This window comes from Cynoglossus semilaevis, chromosome 19 (assembly GCF_000523025.1).
Source record: "Cynoglossus semilaevis isolate Cse_v1.0 chromosome 19, Cse_v1.0, whole genome shotgun sequence".
Taxonomy (NCBI): Eukaryota; Metazoa; Chordata; class Actinopteri; order Pleuronectiformes; family Cynoglossidae; genus Cynoglossus; species Cynoglossus semilaevis.
The window spans coordinates 2,079,478-2,102,752 of NC_024325.1; the positions used below are offsets into that span (position 1 = coordinate 2,079,478).

At 39.7% G+C, this 23,275-nt stretch overlaps 1 long non-coding RNA gene across 3 annotated transcripts in view; it reads left to right on the forward strand.

Moving 5' to 3' along the window:
* LOC103394820 (uncharacterized) overlaps positions 1-22,717 on the forward strand; it is a 25,173-nt gene extending 2,456 nt beyond the window's left edge. Inside the window, exons 2-4 of one of the 3 annotated variants that reach the window (XR_523202.3) lie at positions 464-586; positions 3,667-3,840; positions 21,888-22,717. This is a non-coding gene — a long non-coding RNA (uncharacterized LOC103394820). Of the gene's footprint in view, positions 1-463; positions 587-3,666; positions 3,841-9,649; positions 10,772-13,427; positions 15,606-21,887 lie in introns of those variants that run through there. The other 2 variants (XR_003052991.1, XR_003052992.1) reach the window with 2 other exon arrangements.
* Positions 22,718-23,275: the final 558 nt, after the last annotated feature.

Genomic DNA, 23,275 nt, shown 5'->3' on the forward strand with positions numbered 1-23,275 from the left:
CAGACAAGGCTTTGGATTACAACGAGAAATAATTACGGTTTGGTTTTCATTATCTCACTATATCATCTTTGTCTTTCAGCCTTAATGGCTGCAGAGGCGTAGGTATGTTGATGGAGGTTGTACCCCAAGTGGCTCTATGGAAGTACTGAAGGGGGCGGTAACATTTTTGGTTAATTGGAATTTATTTTTTAATATTTATATATTAACCTATATTTGTTTTTTTGTTTTTTACAGTTGATGAAGGTCTGTCCTAATGGTTTGTGTTCATGAATATGATGCCACTGACAGCCAATGTTGATGAATACCTATAAATTTGTGTATTTGAACAGCTCAGTACTTAAATGCAAAATAACAGGCTACATTTGCATGGCACTAGGACAAGTTAAACTTGAAATGCATTTTTGTACAATTTTAAAGTTATGGATTCTGTACAAATATTTGTACAAATTATTCTCTCCATCAGGTTGTGGGTTCTTGGCCTGAAATCCTTAAACACCACTGACCTAGAGGAGGAAAACTCTGCTAATTTGAATGTCTTCCTGTCGTACCACCCAGGGTTGTGTTCTTGCCAAGGTTTACCTTAAAGGTTTGTAATGTTTTTTTAATTTGTATAATTTAGAAATGTAGTAATACATTTTTTCACAACATGATCTAGCACTAACCATCGTCGTGATATTTTCAGATTTTTTAAATGTTTTTTCAGAAGTTTAAATGTTCACATATTTCAACATAACTATTTTTTTTTTTGAGTACCTGCTAATGACCAGCCTGGCAGCAGCAGTGTTAAAATGGAGAAATCAGACAGCTGTTTATAGACCCTTATATAAGTGGGGCCACATAACACAGCTGTTTATTTCATTAGGTTCTCAGCCTCCAGAGCATTTAGAGTATGTATGTATATATATATATAGGCTCTACAATAAATACTGTATATACTCCTTTAGATAGACACTTTCTAATGGGAACCTGTTTGCAGACAAAACCTAAAATGTTTCAGTTGCATGTCCCAAGTCTTCAAGTAGGGTTTCTATTGCCACTGTGGTATTCATTCAGTTTCTATTCCATTTACATTCTTCTAACATAAAAGTCATTATGGTATATTTTGGTCCTGTTGACTGTAGTATCCTTAATTTCAATCACAATATCATGCAGAGCTTTAGAAAAGCAGAGCGTAGACCGGACTTTAACCAGCAGCACATGTACAAACTACATGTTTTAACGAGTGGTCCGTATATTAGAGCACATGTAACATCAGACAGTACACTGAGAAAACATGCGTAGCCTGTGGCTAACCCAAAGGTATACTTTTCAGTTATAAATGTCCAGATCAGAAATAGTGCCTAGCATGCCATGCAGCTGTTACAAAGCTCTTATTCAGTAGTGATGAATAGAGGTCATGTAACACGTAGTGGAATAGCTGGTCGAGGAATAAATGTTTCAAAAGCCCGTGTTCACCCGTTTTGTACCAAAAATATTCTCAGCACTTTTCCACTGATACAAAGTCTAATTTGAATAAATAATACCTCCCAATAGAGATGGATATATTTAATTACATTTTTCCTCCGCGTTTGTCATCACAATGATTTTGTCCTGGTTACCATAACAATAATGTCTAATGACGGTCAAACGATACGACTTGCAAGTAAGTGTGCACTGACTGGTCACATAAGTCAGACGTGAAGTGTAAAACAACACTGAGGTATATTAAAGTCTGATTAGAGTCTGATGAGGAGAGCAGTTCAAGTTGTGTGTGGATTGTTCTTCTATTGATGTGTATGTGCTGCTGCAGTGGGTGTGCTTTAGTAGCCACACAACAAATGTACCACAGACATTGGCTGCAGTAATATCAGCAGATCCACATTTTTTCTGCTGTAAGTTCTATTTTTCTTTTTATATATCAAAGGAACTTTCCAGTCATTTTCAACTTCATTTCCATATGTCACCATCACTGCATAGACAGGTTATGTTACAGTGCATTTCTCTGGACTGTTGTTGCTGTCAGCTGTTGTTTAGTCCCATTTGCCATTATACTGACATATTCAGACAATACTGGATGGAGAGCTGTTATTTCAAATGGACTTTTTGATTGGGAGGTGCGGTATGGGAGCCTCAGGCAGCTGCTTTTACTGTGAAACAGTGAGCGCAGCTGGAGTGAAGACGGCTGATTGTACAGGATCCATTATCTTCCACTAGGAAGAAAATGGTTCTGTACATTTATAATATTTTGTTTTTTTTAATTTTTTACTAAATTAAATATTTCTGTACCAGTTTAGAGCTTGGACACCGCCTTTGTTGTGATTTCTGATTCTGATCACTCAGTTTCCAGCATCACATGTTACTGCTGTATAGTGTTGGGCACACATTTAAGTTACTGTGACTAGCCTGTAGAGCAACATATGGCATCTGCAACCATCTAGACCTTGAAACATGTTTGTGATTCTTCATAAGTCCAGGGAACACTGTCACTGTTGTTCTAGCGCAGTCCAGCCTGTTCCCATGTGTGATTCTCTGTCGGTGGAACATGTTACAGAATGAACAAGGTCATCTTTTTACTGCATGGACCGCTGCCTGTCTCCTAATGCCCCTATTACTTTAACAATCCTAAAGAGCACTTACGCTGCACTTTCAATGCACATTTTAACCTGACCTTCCGCACTTAGCCTTTATGTAAATGTCTCAAACTGCACCGAAGCTTTGGAGTTTCTGAGTCCAGTAAACTGATAAGATAAAAGGGTACGAATGACCAAAGGCGTATAATCCTACCTGCTATGTGGGATTGTCTAACATAAAATAAGTTAGTTATGGCACACAAGCGCCATCAAACAACTTTTAAGCTCCCATAAAAATCCTCCAGGTTTCTACACACATGTTTGCTAAATACTATTACTTTCCTTTCCTTAAAGAAAGACTGAATACTTGAAGTTTAAATCTGATATTTAAATCTTCGCTCTGAATGTCATTTAGTTCATCTGTAAAAGGTTTAAGTTCTGAAAGACCAGCAATCATTTTATGTTATTTAAGTTTTGTGACCCAGGATACAATTTGGATAAATACCTTTTGGGGGGGGGGGCTGTAACTTGCCAATATCCAGAGTCAAATGTGAACTGATCGTAAAACTTAGTTTGCCTGGTTTTCTACAGCGACCCAGACCTGACCTCTATAAGTCTATACTCAGTATTTGACACAGATTTTTTAAAAGTCTTAAGATAATCTCAAAACACTGACAAAAATAGATTTTTATACATTTTCTCCTTTTACCATGCAGTATCTGTTTCATAGAACACAACTGATACACAGTATTTGTGAAACATGGAGTTTTCTCCCACCTGTCCTATCACAGAAGCAGCTACTTTAATGATTAATCTCGATTTGTGTCTTAATTTATCTCATCAGTTATTAAATATTTTTATTTTTATACATATGTATTATATTTATATATAGAGAGAGATTTTTTAATTATTTAACCAATTTATTTATTTTCTGTAAAATAAATCACACCCTTCCAGTGGACTCACCACCTGCAGGAAGGTTTGGTACGGTGCAATGTGATTTGGGTGGCGACTGCTGCCCCCGCGACTCGGTTACGAATAAGCGGATGAAAATGGATGGATGGATGGAAAATAAATCACAGTTTTGGGTGTAAATGGTGTTCATGTTTTATTTCAGACACTTTCTTCTTTGGAGTATGCTGTGTAAATAAAATAGTACACTGGAATTGGACAGAGCCATCTAAAAAGAAGCTGAACATCCAGAATTAGGACAACTGCAACAACCTCCATCGCACGTCTGATGTTGAAAGCTTCCATCTTGGGTTCCACTGTGCGTCATCCATCAGCTGAGGTAAGTTATTTGTTGTTTGTGGACTGAATAGGAATTGGCAGGGGTGGGGGAGAAACGGTCGTATTTGGATTCCTGAGCAGACAGCTGGGCGAGTGGGAGCAACCTGACAATACTGGTGCAGATGAGATGGATGAGATAGAGGCTGGAGTGAAGTCACAGTTAAAGAGAGAAGGGGAAGAGGGTGGGACCGGGTTTCAGGGTCCTATTGAAAAGCCCCAAGGGCAGTTGCACTGATCTAGAGATGTCTCCTTCAAAGTCCTCATATCTCCTATCTGACTAATATTCACTTTGCCAGATTGATATCTTTCTTCTGATGTTTTTTGGTTCTAGCAAAGTCAAAGTTTGACCCTTATTTCCCACCACTTTTTTATTAAAGGCATGTGTTGCTATATTATCATTATTGGTATCCCTCCCTTGTAGGAAACAATGCAGCTGTTTTGGTTTGGTTTTTGCTGGTGGAAGGCTAACTCAGTTAGCAAAAAGATAGAGGGCTTTGTGCTTTGTTAGCTTCAAAAGAGCTGAACGCTTACCTGTGGTTCTTTGTAGCTTCAACATCTTAGATGACATCAGATACCACTAAAGAGTCACTTGTTACAACGCGATTCCCTGACACCTTATATTGGACAACACACACACATGTGTATATATATATATATATACACATGTATATGTATATATATATATATATATATACATGTATATATGTATATATATATATGTATATATATATATACATGTATATATGTATATATATATATATATATACATATATATATATATATATATATGTGTGTGTGTGTTTAATGTAAATAAACATGTATTTTCTGAAAACATTGCTTGAGGTTATTTCGACACTGGTGTGGTTTTGCACTTATTGCTCCACCAGGGATCTTTGACCAAAGCAGGAAGATGACTGCCTGAGTTGTTTGTTGGATAGACGGATTGTATTACAGGTGAACAAATAGACAGACGGTCCAGATGGTGGACGCTCTGCCATACAGGACACAGGGTCAAACTGCTCTGGCATTTGAAAATATTTTACTTGATAAGGATCAGTGCAATCAGGTGACATAGCTTGATGGACAGACGGTGGAAATTCAGGCTGCAAACCACATATGGCAAATGGACATTAGCATTTAGTTTCAAACAAAGTTTGGTAAATTATGATGAGATTTGTGTATTACCTGTCATCTTTTTGACACTCCTGTTGTAAGTTAACCCTGTTTTTCACTCGTATGCTTTTTTTCCATGCCATGCTGCATTATCTATTTATCTCTGAGTGCATCATAAAGTATGAAATTGACATAGAGTTTTATTTAAGACGACCTTAAAATAGTGATTGAGACCATAAAGTCTGCAGGAAAGCATTTACTGTCATCATAAATCGAGAGGCTGAGACCTGTAATATTGACCTGTATTTACAGAAAATTAGCTGTAAAACTCTTTCCATTTGACCTCCAGAGCTTAACATGTTTAACCAGATGGCAACGTCCATTTCTTATATATGATCTAGGCTCCAGACCTGTTTTGTTCTCCACATGTTCAGTGTGCAGTGTTCTCGTCTGCTGTGTGTACAACTTCCTGCCATGTGTGGTATAGTGAGGTGAGGGACGTTGTTTGACTGCTGTCATAAAATTGAGCATCAAGGGATAGAAGAGGTCATCAGAGGCCGCCATCATTCTCACACTGCATTCATCTAACCACTTTCACCAAAGCCATTTTGCTTATAATAAATAGCTCACTTTGGTGTTTACATATTATATGTGCACAATAATTTGCTGTGCCGTGGTTTGTGCTTCATGACCCACCTCCATAACTGTGATATAGTTGGGTGGTAACTGAAACGCTGTTATAGTGCTTTAAGAGCTGTACCTGATCCAAGCATCATAAATCCTGTTTTGTGTTGCTACATGCAAAGGCCAAGTTTATGTCCAGATGTACCTGCGCTGTTACAAAGTGGGTAACACTGAGTATTTTTTGTAATTAAAATATATACTCTGTTCGCTTTATGTTGGTTGCTTGATTTAAAAAAAAAAAAATTAAAACAATCGTATGTGTTGCAATACAATCTAGGCTGTTTAGTCTTGTTGCACCACTGTGTTGGCTTCCACCTTTGATGTCAAATGTTATCTGAAGGCAACTGTATATTTCTGACCACTGCCATGTCTCCCTCTGTCCAAGAATACAGGCTTTAAGCTCAGTTTTGATCAGATTTCTCCAGTAAAACACTTTTATTTTATTTCAAGCAAATCCTTACTACACATCTAAGCAGGTAACTATTGGATGGAAGCAGTCATTCACTGTGTTCATGCTCTACCATCTGTCAGACTCCAAACTGGACCGGGGTTTATAAATTGATGTCATACTGACTGACTTCAGACTAGTTACTACAACCAGTGTTATTGACCCATTATTGGCCATTCTAATGCAAAACCTTTCCTTGTATACCAAGAGAGCGTAGCGTTTTGTTGAGTGAGTCATTGTGTCTGCCTAATGACGGGGTCACAAGGGTCACTTTCAGTGTTAAAGGAATGTATCATTAGATGCTGTTTGTGGTTAGTAAGGCCAGCTTAGTATCAGTGAATTGGGAAGTTGTTATACACCTACATCATCTTAATGTTGCTGCTCTGGTTTGCCAGTATTTACATTTACTATCCTCTTTTGAAGTTAAACGTTCTTAAAACACAAATGTTGCATACTATACTTGAGTATAAAATGTGGCATCTATGAATGTTCTACAACAAAGGGAATGTCCATTTTATTGATGATGCTTTAAAGTGCTGTAAATTCTCCCCCACAACACATTCACTAAACCCACAATACCTCTCTGGTATGTGGGAAATTCTATGTGGGCAACATGTTCCATGTATATAGGCCCTACTGGCACACCACGATTTCATGGGAATCTTAACAGAGGGATTTTCATGATTTGAGCCACAGCCAAGTTGATACATCGTAAAATGGCAGAGAAGCGTTTTACAACTGGGGTGTATTGGAGTTTTACTTTTGCTTTAAAATGTACTCTTTATATTGAAAAACATTAAAATAATGTCTTATGAGAGAAAAGCTAAAATGATGTCATGTTCTGGTAGTTCTTCAGATTTTCAGCCTGTCAACAAAACAGGCCTATTTGGGCAACATTTTTGTAATAACAATGGCTGACCTTAATAGAAAGCCCCGGTGTGTTTCTTAGTTTTGCAGTTTTCACATTTACTTCAGGGTTCTTTTTCTATCTACGTCAGGGAATAAACAAATCTCATGTGTCCAAAAGTGTAGATAACCTACTGAGAAGTTTGCCTCAAACACTGCCCACTATTGTACGCAGGCTTCAGTAAACCAACATGACACCTGACACTGCTGCACTGTGCTATAGTGTAACCTGCACGGACTGATCTGGCTGTCCTGTGGCGACAGATGCTGTAGATTCTGTAAGAGCAACAATAGAAAACAAGTCAGTGAAATCCTAGCAACAATAGTGCTAAGAATAGATGCCAAGTGGATACAGGAGATGGGGATGAATAATGGTGAAGGAGGGAGAAAACACCCCTTGAAATGGGACAATGGTGTATTTTAAGCCTCGACAAGGCTCTGACATCCTGATTGCTAACCTTTGCTATTCACCTTAATAGCTTTTACAGATTTCTAGCCCCCAGTCATATCTTGATTCTCTGGTGATGTGACTGGATTACAGGCATCTGATGATGGTTTGTCACTCTTTGTTGTTGTTGTGCATCTCCCCCTCAGATTCTGGAGAGAGGGAGGGTACTTAGCTTGACAACTTGCCAGCTGTTGGCACTTGTTTTTAACCCCCTTTGCTTGTTAAGTAACATGGTGACCTCGCGAAGGGTCAAGAACACGAACAACAACTGAGGAGTAAGGCCCCGCCAGCAGACTCGGCTGATTGTAAGGTCAAAAATTCTTCCTGACCCTGGTGGACCCTTAACAAATGACTCCCGAGGCATCAAGGGGCAGCATTCATATCGGATGTGCAGCGCTGTCCATGCAAGACACATGTGCTACAACTTAAGTAAAAGGAATAAATCATCCTGTATGAGGGGAATAAGGAGGATTTCACATTAACCCCTGAATGCCTTGTACTCACATGGGATCTCCCTCTGGCTAAGGGGATAAATAACATCCAGGGAGTCCTATAAACTCTTACACAGTCTAGGATTTATTCTTCTTGAATTCCGCCTGTTGAATGGTAATGAGATCAGCCGTTTTGCAGGGCATGAGGCAGGTATGAATGTCAGGTGACGTCAGTGCAGGAGAACAACAATGAAAAATGCAAAGACCTGTGGTGAAACACCTCCCTATCTGCTACCCCGGCACATCCGTCAAGGCGGGACTCCCTTTTGCACCAAATGGAAATAAATCATTTTTAGGGTGGCAGCTTTGAGCTGTCAGGTATTAGGTTGAGGAAGGAAAAACACAAAAGAAAAAGACAAATGGAGAAGGGGTGGCCGGTTTAAAATTCACTCCAGTACAATGTGGGAAAGCTATGAGATGTGCTCTCCGGGTTGCCCAGGAAGTAGAAAGATATATGTGACCCTCTAACTTTAATACTTTGCCATATATATGCTGCTACTGCAGCACAAAGACTGGGGACATGTGAGGCAGCTCCGAGTGGCTCTGTACAGCTTTACCATCTGCTGCTGAAACTTTAACTGTGTCCCATCAACAAGAGTGCTCAACAGTTGTTCACTGCACACAGCAGCAGTTACAGTTCATCACACTGTGGTAGATACACAGACCCCAGTGTGAAACTGTAGCTCTGATGTCAGTCGCTCAAACAGGTACAAGGATGTGGAGGGGGGGAGAGGTAGAGCAGGAAAGAAGAGCAGATCAAGGGAAATGAGGAAGAAAAGAGGAAATCTAACAGTAATAAAAATAGAGGACTAAAATAGTTTCATGTACAGGGACAGAGAATTAACAAACGTGACGCAACAAATGTGATGACACACAGATATGTAATAATGAAAAACAAATGTGAGAAAAAAGATAAGGAATAAAATAATTGAATGCAGAGAAGAGGAGGAGGAGGAGAGGCCATGAAGATGAACATGAGGGCAAGAAAGATGAGAAGGGAAATGTGGAAAGGGAGATTTAATAAAGGAAAGGAAGCCAGGTGAAAGAGAGATAACTGAGGGAAGATGTGGGGAGGAAAAAGAAGTTATACAAATATTTTTAAAAAAGAAGGAAGGAGAAGATGGGGAGGAGGAGGGGAAGAATAGCTTGGGAAGAGGCAATGAAAAACATTTGTAGAAAGAAGGAGGAAGAAAATAGGGAAACACTTCTCTGAGTTACCAAGAATGGCTCTTTCGTCAAGGTTTGATATGTTTTATCCATTTAATTAGATTTCAGTGAATTAGAAGCCTGCAGATACGTCTGTCTCTTGTCTGACTGCTGATCTGGCTGCAGCTCTTCCTTGTACTGAAGGAGCTTGGCTGGAGCTGAGCTGAGCGAGTGAGCGCTGCTGCTCAGACTAACAGCTTCTGGCATCTCCAGACAGGAATTCATTCCTGCCCCTGTGATCGCAGCAGGCTGGGATTTCCACACAGAGGGAGCTGCATAGAAGCATGTTATTATTATTTTTGTGGATGCAGAGACCTGGGCCTCCTCATCACTCATCGCTCTGTGCAGAAGTTTAAGGTTTTACACACGATATTTAACAAAAAAAAAAAAAAAGAAAATCAACCATATGCCCCTAAGTGTTAAATCATAGAGAGGGTAAAACCCTAGACCATCACTTCATACATACGGATCGGTGTGAGGAGGATCAGCTATCTGAGCTCTTTATCCTTCCCAGGTGGTGCTTTACAGGCCAACATATCTGACCGCTAACACCAGATCCCAGCCGACTGTTCCTGTGCCTCTGACTGTAATCACACAGCTGAGGATGAAACCCTGGGACATAAACATCGAAGCCATGTATGAGGTGTGTGTGGCCTGGCTCACTTTCACCCCTGCCCCCACCCAGCCGTCACTGGCTGCTAAACTGGGAAGGTGACCATGAACTGCTAACAGCATTCACCCTCAAACAAACATACGCGCACACACTCATCCCAGGTGGGTCACAGCTGTTGAAGGAAAAGCTCCACGTTCACTCTAAAAATACCAGCGTTGACACAGGAAGAAAAACAACAGAAAAAAAGCAAATTAATGAAACCTCCTCTGTCTTAGATGAAACCGGTTGAAGGTTTTTCATCCTGTACGAGCTAATTAATTAGATTTTCTGACATTGATTTTACTTTGTATTTACAAACATGTCTCAGGTTCAGGCACTCTTAGTGTGACCAGTTACATGGTGAACTGTGGCATCTCTACCTTAAGATAATACAGCAGCAAAACACAATCCGCGCCATTGGTATTGCCCACTGTCTCGGAGAGTTTTAGCTGCTTTTACTTTTTTGACATCAGGACATTGTGTGAGAAGGAGAAGGGGGAACAGGAATTAATGGTTTTGCAGCCATACCTTGAGAACAGCAGGATTTTCCACTGTGGGAACACATGGTGGGCTTAGTTGTAATACACTGTAATGAGATCTGAGAAGGACCCTTGAGTGTGAAGGGGCTGCTCACACTGCAGGCTTTCTTTATGGGCTGATAGAAAGATGAGATCAGGCTGGTACCGCAGGTCAGAAAGTGAAAGCCTGTGTTTGAGCGTATGTGTGTGTGTGTCGTTCCCCGACAGTGATACTGTGTGGGAGGCCAAGACACCCCTCACTTATGCATAAATTAATTCTCTCCCTTTTGATTTTAGGTGAAGAAAAGTTGCACCCTTTTACCTTCTGCTGTATGTAATAAAAACCAATAAAAACACTCTTTTACCATTATGTTCTGGGAAACACACACACAAAGTGAAAGACAGCGCTATTGTTAGAACTCCTTTTTAATTCTATATTTTTAATGTTTTTTTAGTCTAACCTAGACATTCAAATCCTTTTTATAACCCTTCTCAACTGTACTCTTATTATAGTCCTAAAAGTAGATATTAAAGCACACATTACATGATCCTGGCCTTCCATGTCCTGCAGGAGGAGCTAAAAATGCAGTTTGAACGTATACTGGTCCATTAGTTTGGGGTGCTAGTGTACATTATTTATAAAGTTTTACCCTGCTAAACTAAGCATTTTTGCTTCTTTTTTTTTAAAAAAAAACAACTTTGAACAGTGAAAATGACTTGGTTGCTCTTTTGGTGTAATATGTTCTTTTAGCAACTTACCTCATACTCCACCTTGAGCTAAGCAACATTTTACATTCATAATCTTTAGGATAGTGGTGATAATAAAAAGAAAAGTTTCTGAGAAACCAGGGCTTTCACTGACTTGGATGTTGTTCATTTTATAATCACTGCGGCACACTGCGGGTTGTTCTTATCTACACTTTTTCTGCAGTGTTCCCTTATGTAGATAGGACTGTTGTCTAGCGCCCCCTCAGTCAACAAATCCATGTTTATTGCCTCAAAACTATACTGAATGATTTAAAAGTGAGGTCATTACAAATGCAATTGAAATTATTGTTATTGATCAGTGTAATCGTCCCAGTGTGGAAAAAATGAACATGAAATTCCTTTTGCCTTGTTGCATTAGCACTGTGTGTCCCAAACGCCCTCCCCTCCTCCTCCCTGCCACCCCCTTTTTGGAACTAGGGGAATACACACATTAACAAACAGCCACTCACAAGGAGAAGCGCTTCAGTCATAATGGGAGGCCATTCTGGTGACAGCTGGCACAGGGTGTGCCACAGGGTTGCAGGGGATGCGGGGGTTAGGGGAGGCCTAAATGCAGTCATCACCGTGTGAATGCAGAGAATGTTTAGGAATGAAGGCACTTTGTCTTCAAATGTCGTTTTAAAAACAGGATCCTCGGCGTAATAAGCATGGAATGTTGCCATCGCTCCTGCCACTACACAGCTTTATTTGCTCTCATCAAAGTGAGCGGTGTGGGCCGGGGGGGTAGAAATTCCTTGATGGCTATCTTCTGGTTTGCTATTGCATATTGTCTGGGCGTATTTGAACATGGGAGGCAACGCTTTTCTGGAGTTCACACAGCAGGGTTCACATGTAGAACTCACCTGAGGAGCTAAACATTAACCACATCTGTTCAACAAATATGAGCGACATTGTTTCAGATCATTAGGAGAATGAATATTTCTCTGACTGAACAACAAGACTGTGTCAAAGTCTGTAGAGTGTAAATGCCTGTTTGACAGGTCAGTCATTGGCACAACATTTTATAGACGTTTTCCTGTTGTACATTTTTACAGTTTTTCCACAGAGCGTTCTTTCTTTAGACTTCACGATGAGAAATACGATCAAAGCCTCACAGACCAGGTCAAGATTTGTGATGCATGCTGAGATTCGCAATATATTTGGATACTTCAGATTTAAATGATGGAAATGGAATATCCAGACTAGCGACCATCTGTGTGAACTTGGACTCGTTACTGCGTTACTTGATGAATTCCACATTGTCCCATATAAATAAAATAAAAACTCAGCTATATAAATTGTTTGAAAAAACACTTTAATAAGTGATATTTGCTTACTTAGGGACAATAACGATAAGGAGGGAATGCCATGCCACGATTTTATTGCCTTATAAATGTTAAAGTGCAATGTTGCAAACAAGCAGATGGTCATTTACACCTTACAGTCATTAGCATTTGTTTAGGTTCAGGTCACTTCTGTGGAGCTTTTTACGTTAGAATAAAACTGTTGTTAGGATATTGTTCTCTGTGGTTTCACATCTGTGAGCAGAACCTCCACTGACTGTATATTTTATACCTTAATGCTGTTTTGGTTGCAGAAATTAAAGCCAGTCAAGACGTTACTGAAAGTTTTTTTTTTTTTTTTAAATGGCCATTAGGGGGCACTTGCTGTATTAGTCTGAGAGCAGTTAAGCCACATATCAATTATTGTATTATGTAGTATCATCTGTACCTTCAGCTAAGAACATGCTCTTAATCACATTTAGCTTATTATAATTACATTTGTTTTACTCATATTGTATGCAATTATGGTTCCATAGTGTAGCCGTTAGCATGCCTGCCCTACAAGCGGAGAATCCTTGGTTTGATTCCCAGAGGAGCCACATATCACTAATGAGTGAGTGATTAGTGCCTGTGAGTTGCAACCATATACTTAATGACGCCTCCTGTGGCAGCATGTGTTGTTTGCAAAGAATCACACTGTAAATTTCCCTATTATGGGACGAATAAAGGACTCAATTATAATTATTACAAGATTGTACCTAAAGGTGACGAGTCAAAGATTAGAGGTCTAGGTCTTTTTAGAAAGGCAAAAGCGGTGCGATGTTCTATCCCTGATATTTCCTTCTCCTTTTTTTTTTTTTTGGAATGTTATACAACTGGGACTGGGACCTGGAACTAATATTTCCATATTCCATTGTTAGTGCCACAACCTGAAATCCACGAGAGCATCATTTGGAGAGAAAACACACTAAAATGTCTGACCGTAAACAGCTGAAGACTCTCTGTCTATTTCAGGTATCTGTTTTTTACATGGTCCCACTAAGGCTGCTCTCCTGAGACTTTTTCCCCCTCCATTTGTCTTTTCCTCTTCAGCAGAAAAAGGTATCAGCTAACGCCTGACATGGTGTTTGGGAGCGCGGCAGCGGGAAAGAGGAGAGGTCACGTCTGAATGTGACCCGCAGCAGTGGCTGAGATAGACCAGGTCTGCTGTTGTGTAGTCCAGGAGGGGAGTGGTGACTCTCTTTAAAACCTCTGGTGATTTCTGCATGGAGAGGAGAAGTTTGGAATTTTCAAAGTAGTGATGAAATCCACCTCGTATATCCCTTCAATAATTACGGCCCCTCTGCAGACATTATAAGCTGCCCATCTGGCATCGATTAACCTCCCAAAAAAATCAATCTTACTTCCGCAAAATGACAACTGTAGATGGATTTCTACTGAGAAATAATTCTTTAAAGTATCTAGAAATAATGATGATAAGATCATTTGTTATTCAAAAATATTGTAATTTACAAAAATGATTAAATAATAATAATAATTATTTTTAATAATAACATTAAAACCAGAAGGAGCTGCGTGGGCTGCGGCCTGTGATCAGAGTCAAACAGCTTTCTATCACAGCAGCTTTTCTAGACTGACCTGTGCTGCGTCTTCCTCCAGTCAGAACAGTCCTGGTACATTTGGTCTGAGATGAATCAGACTATTATTAATTATCCTGCTCACAGGCTGTTGGCGCCATAAATAACCATCCACTGACAGACGTTTTAACCGGAAAGAATGCAGAGTTTGGGAATGTAGACTTTTATACAATTCAGGCTGTAAATAAATCAGTAAAGTGAATTGTTTTATCTTTTCTGGGTGTAGTTGGAGTTGAATGTCAGGACATTAACAAAGCCTTCTACTAAATAGTAACTTTTTAGGGGTTGTTTTACATGTGCGGCATTTTTTTTACCTGAATGAAAATGTCAGCAAAAGGGAAACTATATTTACATCAACCTCAACATTTTCCATTACTCATTTCAAATATTTTTCAATCGCACTTTCCACTGATTCAAAAATGTCCATTTAAATTTCAATCTGAAGGGCTGCATTGAAAGAGGGTCATCAAGAGTACACTGGAATACAGCTCTCTGTAAATAGAGTTATAAATATCCAACCACACCATTTACTGGTTATTATACATAAATGAATGCCTCGCTTGTTTAGAGTTTTTCAACACAAATTTGCGGCAGCCGGTGTGATTATGCAGAAACCTGTAATTTTTAAGTTATGCATCAAAATATACCAAATAAACGCACCCGTAAAATTAGAACACCAACAAAGTCTCAGTGATGCCGTTCCAAACCACCCCTGGGCCAACTCTGGTTTTGTTTTTCCCACCCTTCACAGCAAACCTAAGGTGAGTGTGACATCAAAGGGTCACAGTGCCCAAGGGCATCCAGGGGCCCGAGAATCTCTGAGCTCTGGCCTCGTTTCACCGGGACAAATTAGGGCCCGTCTCTTATCTACCTGAGCTTTCTCTAAGCAGACTCCAACAAGGACTTTAGGATCATTATCCCTATGAAGTAGAAGAAGAACACAGTCAAAGTATTTAGGTGCCTGAAAGAAGCACCTTATTTGTTTTTTTTCTACAATGCTGCAGTTTTTGGAGCGCACTTTTTTTTATAGTCTAACTGTAAGAACAGCTTCTATTTAAAAAACTGTGGCTGTGTTTAGAATGTAGCTCTTACAGGGGTGAGTTTAAGGAAAACATGAATATGTGGTCAAACATTTACCTCATTCTTATACTTGTTGTTTGCAAATAGAACCTGTCTGTTACAAAGGCATGTTTGTTCACAGTCTGTATTTTTTGCTAATGTGCAAAATGTGACTTATTACAATTAATATTGAACCCCAATCAAGGTGTGTTTGTTTTACTGCTGCTGCTGCCTGAAGGTCAGTTGGAGAATATGACAAAATAACATATATAAAATGATTGCAGTTTCTTCAGGGGACTTTCTTAATAACTACTGCTGGTTGTTAGGTGGGACAAGAGCAGCAGTGTGAGAGAGCAGCACCATGTTCAACTGTTTCCACAGATCCAGGTTGAAGAAGTTGTTGATTGTTATCAGATTAAGGAAAGCTGGAATCTGGCCTCTTACCGAGTTTCCCCACAGTTATCTCAGCAACCAATCAGGACAGAAGTCCTGCCTTAGTTAAACCAAAGCTTTAAAGATGTTACTTTGATGCAGGTTTAAACAATTTGAATTGTCTGATCAAAGCAGTAACTTACTGTAGTGAAACTATATACAACTCCTCTACTCCTCTCAACAGAAACCAGTTTATGTTGCTTAGGACTTGCAGTGATATTTTGAGCATGTTAGAAAATGTTACAAAAAAAAACTATGCCAGGCAACAAATGTTTTATGTTTTATATAATCCTTGAATTCACCTGTAGTCAAGTGTTTTTTGTATCTTAGTATGTACTGTACTCTCTATATATCTCTATATGCATCACTGTCTGTCTATTGTATCATTTTTATATTACAGTAAGTGTAGATATTTATTGTCAACTGTCTCTCCTAATGCTCTGTAAAGGACCAACAGGACAGTAAAACCTCACTTACAGCCTGAGGTGATGTTCCAACAGGTTTAATCAAGATCAGACTGTTTGCTTCTTTAATTCCCTTCTTTAGGAACAAACAGTGATTAAAAAGATTTACCTAGAGATACAGTAGCATTAAATGGGTCAGATTACATTTGTTTTTCTAGATGGGGGCTCCAGACCTAATCTATATGCCACTACCAAAGAGCACAGACAAACTCTCTGCTCCACATTTCTAATTAAATTAGGGCTCACACTTATGAATTGAAGTGTGGACTCTCTATATCATCCCCTTTCAAACGTGAGAATCAGTTAAAAACTCATATCTCCATTCAACATGAACGCAAGGATATTGAATACGCTTCATGAGAACGGCTCCTTAGAGTGCGCTACACAGCCAGATGCAAACAAACCCAGGTATCCGTTTGTTGACTTAGTTCTGGCCTGCCAATGATCGTCACAAGTCAAATATGAGGTCAGTATATTTTTAATCTTCAACCTCCATTTCAGTAGCCTCTGAGCCGTGACATGAGTTTCCGCTGCACAGTTCAGGCCAGGAATTAAAAAAAACAAATAATTTCAGCCCTATCTGGTTCAGGTTCTCGTTGCTGCACCTTTTTAGTGCCAGATGATTATGGATTTAATATGCAGCAGAGAAGAGAAAGCGGTTGGCCTTGCTGCGTCAAAACATTTATATAACATGCGAAAAGGCCCGTGGTTTTTAGAGGTGGTCAAGGGAGAAAGAGTTGATTTTTATTTCAGGCTGCAGCCACACTGCCTCAGTCCTTCCTCCACTGCAGCACAGTGGTGGTATTTAGTTAAAGAGCTGCATGGCTCAGTCATACTCCTGGTTCTGAGTGTGTGTGGTGAGATGATTCATGGTGCGGAGGAGACATGATGAAACACCTGCAAAATGTTGTAATTGTGCCGTCCTGTCGGCTGATCTTCTATTCACTGTGTGATTCAGTTTTGATGTGGCTGGTTATTCAGAAAAATGACTTAATAAGAAATGAAGGAGATTTTGTTTTGTCATTTCAGTATAGAAGATTGTCAAAGCTTCACATCTCTGTACCTGTTTCAAATGTTAGTCACATCCACACCACTGTGTTTCCGTTTGAATACACACAGATTCTGCTCCACATCCTGTATCCTGTACTTCATGCCAACTCTCTGTGCTTTATGTTGATTATGCCTGGATTTTTCTCTGCAGTTCTGTGCAGTTTTTTGGATTTAAGTGTGAACTCATACATATCTGGTTTGCAGAGACCTACAATGCCCTCACATGGTGTTGGCAACTGAACTGGAAATTATGAGGTTGCTTAGTTTAAAACATAACCTCTAAAATAAACCAAGTTGGGTTTTTCCCCTTCATTTCCATCTTTATCAACTTTATTTTTCTTCCTTAGCTCTGTGCTAACGTATGAATGCAGAAATAGGCCAAGGCTGAAGCGCCCCGAACCACTAATTGGCCGAAATGATGTCCACATTTCTGTGAAGTCACATTGTCTGCATCAAAGTCCTTGACTTCCTGTTTATCTTCACAGTGAAATTAGTTGAAAATGTTTACAACAAAATATCTTGAATGCTTTTTGTTGCAGATCTGATTGGCAGCTGTTTGGGAGTTGCAAACTGTATCTAAATGAGATTATGAAGTTTGTTTCCTAGCTTCTGTGGGTTGGACTGAATGGATTGAACTAAATGGACCAAACTGACATTCTCACCTAAATTAAAGTTGGCAGCCTAATTACATATCCGAGTAAACAAACTTGTTTCACTCATAAAATGGGCTTTAAGTTTAACAACAATCATAATTTATGAGAATCTAATAATATGATCTGTGAAGATTTTTTATTTTTATATTAATTTGACAGCAGCCACAATAGTTTTTGTGTTTTTCTTTGCTCATGGCATCTCTCTGGGTTTCTGTATGTTGTCAATAAAAAAAAGAAAATGAAGTGATTGTGAAAATACAGCATTTTTGTCCTGGTGGCTGTTTTCAGTGGACCCAGACAAAAATGAACAATGAGCAGACATGAACGCAGCTCTGGTGGCCATTAATTTCGGACTACCTCTGACAGGCCGTGTTCAGACACTGAGTGTGTTAGTGATGGAAAGGAAGAGAAAAGAAAACAACCATTGTCTTAAAAATGTTTAGCACATGGACGTAACAAACAAATAGATAACAGGCACAGTCAAATCTTTTCAGAAAGCTATAGGTTGAGGAGGGGGTCACATTAGAAGTGTGTTATCATGTGTGGCTTTAATACAGCCGGCTTTGAATAACTTTAATGTCGTGAGTGGTCGTGACTGGCCTTGGAGAAAAAGACATTGGATTTTTCTTCTGCAGTTAAACAGATTCAAGGAGTTGTTGTTGTCATTTATATCTTTTTTTTACTGGGGAATTCAGTGTTTCGATGACTGTATGTATTCGTAAACATTTTGACAGGAAGTGGATATATTTAAGTTTTGTGAAGGTTTTATGAAGGCTCAGCTATTTTACAGAATCATTTCAAACTGCTGTTCTGGTTCTTACTGTTCATACTTAGCTCTGTACATATTTGTCGACTTTTCTCTTGGAGTAAAAATACCTGGATTAGCATGTCTACTGTCTGGTGGAGAGGACAGCGGGGACATTAATGAGAAAGGAGTCCAGTGGTCTCATTGGTCATGCTGTCTATAGATATTATCATGTAGTAACGGCATTAATGCTGTGATGAAAACAACCTGGAGTGTTTTATTTAGAAACAAAAATGTGAAACACACATTTACAAAGAAAGTTAAATTTACAATAAAATCAAAAATGTATTAAGGGCATCAATAAAATTCAAGCACTTTCAAGGATTTCAAGCACCGGCATGATCCCTGCCATTACAGCCAAACATACCACAAGCAGTTTTCATGATCATGTGCACATCTGTAGACATCTAAATAAGGCACGCAATTTTGGTGAGCTCACACATATGTGTGGTTTGGAAAAATGTATAATGGCAACATATGATCCTGGGGACTGGATTGTGTTATTTGCCATAACTAGAACTTTAACAACTGCGTGTTAACGTCATTAAAGTCTTTGTTACGTGAGAAGCGCGTGAACTCTGACACTGATCTGAAGGAAATGACTGCAAACGCTGAGACTTCTTAAATGTTTAGAAATATTTGGATTCTGGTTCTCTGACACCACGGTGTCACACGCCACTGGTTTTGATCCCTGTCCACGTTGTCGGGGCGTCTGTATATAAATTATTAACAGATGCAGTTTTAAGGCCAAAAAGAAGATGTCAGAGTTGAAAGTGTTTTGTGAACAATCGTCAAAATTCAAGGCCAAAGAAATTCTCCGTGTTGGCCGTGGGCTGGTGGCCATTTTGGGTTCAAACTTTAAATCTGCCAGTCTGTGTAATAATCTTTCAGCCTGACACTTCTGCAATGCTGACAATTTCATATCTGGAAACCTACCAAAGAGAAAACACAGGGATGTTACTGGAGCCGTCTCCTTATTGTCCACAGTGTCTTTAAATGTCTTGCAGCTGTGAGTAGCCACTTCATTCCTGTTTCGCATTGCATTGTGGGATAATTCAATCGACCAGCTCCAGTGGGATAATAAGTTGAGTCAGTGTGACATCTTCCAGGGTACCGGCCCTGTGTGTGTCGTCTTTATTGCGTTTTATTTGTTCCTTCTCTACTTTACCGCACGTTATTGTTTCACTCTGACTTTGCACTTTTGTTTTCTGACTGTATGTGGCCCGTTAGACACAGCTCTGTGGATACCACGGACTGAAAATCCAGATGGGATAGTGTAGGCATGTTCGCAAATATTCCAGCTCTGCATGAGGCAGTGTATTCATTTACCAAGAATATGTGTTACACATTTCGGCGTGCCTCTGTATAAGTCATCTTCAAAGCACACAGTGAAGGAGGCTGGGATGTTGTGCTTTGCTCCACTTTTACAATCAAAGGCTCCGTCGCTGCAGATAATCTGTTTCCTGTAAAGCAGTGAATGCTGAACACTGATGTCTTACTGAGCGCTTACAAACAACTCCTGAATTGGGCCACATAATCCCATGCAGCTCCCTCACTTGGCGTCATTAGGAGCCATTGTGAAGATGCTTCTTAGCACTCAGGCTGTGAACAGCGGGGGACCTCCAGCAACCGCATGGGGCAAGAGACAAGAGGGGCTGCAAATGTAATCTACAGTGGTGGAGAGCCCAGATTTAAACTGAACTGATAAGAGCGCCTTGAGGCTAACGACGGGCCACAGCAGGTACCTGACCCATCCATTTCCCTGCAATAAAGGCCGACTTAGAGCTTGGTCCCCTGAGGGCTTCAAAGAAGAGAATCCTGCTGAGGGTCACAGCCACTGATGGCGAGCAAAATTTGCACACTGTTGAAAGTGTCTGTGTGACTGTGTGTCTATCCTTCTGTTGACCTCTCTGAAAATGACATTAGTAACATTTCCAGTTCTCATAAGTCACGTGACCCTTACGGCCACAGAAAGAGGAGACACAAGGTGCTTTAGGGGTCAAGAAGGGAGTTCAGGAGGCTGTATTGATGTAGCTGCCCCCTGACCTCATGTCTCCGGAGGAGGGCGGGTGCCATTCACCTCCTGGCAGCATGCGTCCATAGTGTGACCTGAAACCAAAATCCGTCAGTGGCCGTAGGTTCTCATTAGTACATTCATTCCTTAGAACATGACTCCTGAAGAAACATCACAATCAGCTTCTTCGCAACAAAGTGAACACTTTGTCAACGACATGTGGCAAGTGACAGCAGCTTGACTTTGAAAAAACAGAGAAAATTTGATGACTATGCACTGTAGCTCAAACTATGCAATATTGGTATAAGAAAAGAGAAACATTTTCATCTCTGATGGCAGCAATGAATAGGACGTAGGAAGAAACATAAATAACATTTTTTGTGTTTTTCATCTGAAGGTTTAAGGAATTTCTAATAGTGTGTGTGTAATATAGTCACAGATGAATCAGAAATTCACTGAATGGTTGCAGCATGGAGTTTTTCTTAATGCTGATTTGATGAGTAATTTTACCATGTTAAGTTAAACCACGTTAGAAAAAACAATAAAATATTAATATTGAAGATTTAAAAAGAAATTAAACACAAGGCTAAGTAAAAAGGTTATAAAACAAATGGAATAATATCCTTTTTTTAAATGTAAAAACGTTTCTCTGACCTGTTGATGTTAATGTTTGTTCAGTCCGACTCTGCTGCTCAAAGATTCACCTCTGCTCATCCTACAGTGTTTAACAAAGGTTACTTCAGCCTAAGAATTTGTCCAGCTGCATGGCAGCGTTCAACATCAGTACCATAGCGGCGCCGAGCTGCTTGCGTGGCTGTAAAAACGTGCTTTGACATTGGAACAACAGCAGGGCTGCAAGTTGCTGTTGCACGCTATGGGTCACTTCTCTTTCGTTTCAATTGTTTTTAAGATTTCTGCTTTTTATTAGGGAGAGACAGGAACGGGAGGAAGATGACATGCTGGCAAGGGGCCCGTGTTGGTTTCATCCAATTTTTTATGAAGTAAATATCACTACAAATACTTTCAGATGTATTTCCTAATTAGGACAGTATGTATTTTAATAATGATCTGGATGAGGATTAAAAGAACTTTGAACACATCCTACTATAATGCAATTCAAGGTTTAGCCGCTTTGACAGAGGTATGTCATAGTTAACGTTAAGGCTGCTTTTAAATCACAGGGGGAAAAAGTTATTTCTCCATCATCACTGTGAAACTATGGCTACATGATGAAACTATAATACTGTTTTGCTCTGAAAAGTAAACAGAGTAGAAGTGAATGTTAGCAGACAAACAGCCTGAAGTCCTTTTTAAATCCACTGTGATGTTCACAGATCAACTTTTTCTCTGCTATTTGATTTATAATCACAGTCGGTACTTTACAAAAAAGATGTGTTAATTTGCTTCAAATGCATTGAAGGCTTGTACCTTTGTGCAGGTTGGTGACAGACTGGGCCTCAGGCAGACAATCTGCGGACACCACAGTACCGTGGCGACCTCCGTCTTCGTCCATCAGGAGGATGGAGTCACAGCAGCTCCGGGGGAAGTGTCACACTTAGAGTCTGGAAGAATGTCAGCGGTGGTGCGTGGTGTCAGCCAGGCAGGCAAGTGGAAGTTTTGATTATACTATTATAAAGAACCACAAAGTCATATGTAACTGAGTTGGATTTTACAATGTCGGTTTATACTGTCTGCAAGCATCTGTGATATTCATTCACAAGAGAGCAGTAAAGTGTCTTTGTAAAAACTCCCACAGTTTATGTAGCCTACATTCTAGTGGTCTCTCCTGACCAGTGTGGCCTCCTCTTCTGTTTTTCCCAGACTAGACACCTAGAGGAGCAGTGGGAAGTTGATCTGATGCATGAGCTTTAGGTTAGAAATACAGATACAGAGGCCGGGTCAGTGTTGGAGGCAGTGGATTTTTCATTTGCCTGTTTGGACAGAAAAAGAAATATGATGAAGAACAATCTAAGAGTGCTAAAGTATTTGAACTTTCTGTGTGAGGTTAAACACCTGCTGTTGGACAGATGCTTACAACCGGACTGCGTGGTTATGTGTTGAGTTAGGGATCGCCAGCATGTGACTCTTCCCTCTGATTAGCTTCAGCTAAACAAAACATCCTTTAATGTCAGCCCAGGCTGCTTTGTTTCACAGTGGCCAACGCCTCTGTTAATATGTTCCAAATTAAAATAATACAAAAAAAAAAAAATCAAGAGAACACTGAGCAGTGGCATACATAGTCTTTTTAGTGGCCCTGTCTTAACTTGTTCATGCACCATCAGTTCAAATTTGTCTTTATTAATACTAACTCACCTCACTTTGACACCATAGCACATCTAAAAATAAAAGTATGTTGTATCCAAAAGTAGAAGATTTTAAATGAATTATAATGGAATTCTAATAAAATTGCACTACACATACAGTAGTACAATTAAAAAATATAGGTCAATGCAAAAAATGAGGTCAAAAAATGGATAATGTGTATGGATATACTATATTCAATATAAATACGAGGAGGCTCGTCTTAATTAAACAGAGCCACCCATGTTAGAAACCTCTCCTGAGAGGAAGATAAAATCAGTGTTTTATAAAGCTATAGACTACAAAAAAAGTTGCAAAAAGTTGCGATGTTGCAAAAAGTTGCAATGAAAACACTGTACCTGTTTAGATTATCACTGTGGTTTGATGTAACAACAGTGTGACGTCAACTGTTCACACTTCCCCTCTGCACCCACTCGGAGTGTCGAAGGAAAAGACCTTCAGAGAAATTGTTTTGTGCAGGTGCTGTTCTTTTCTCCGTCCCTTCTGTCTGGGTTATAATTGCTC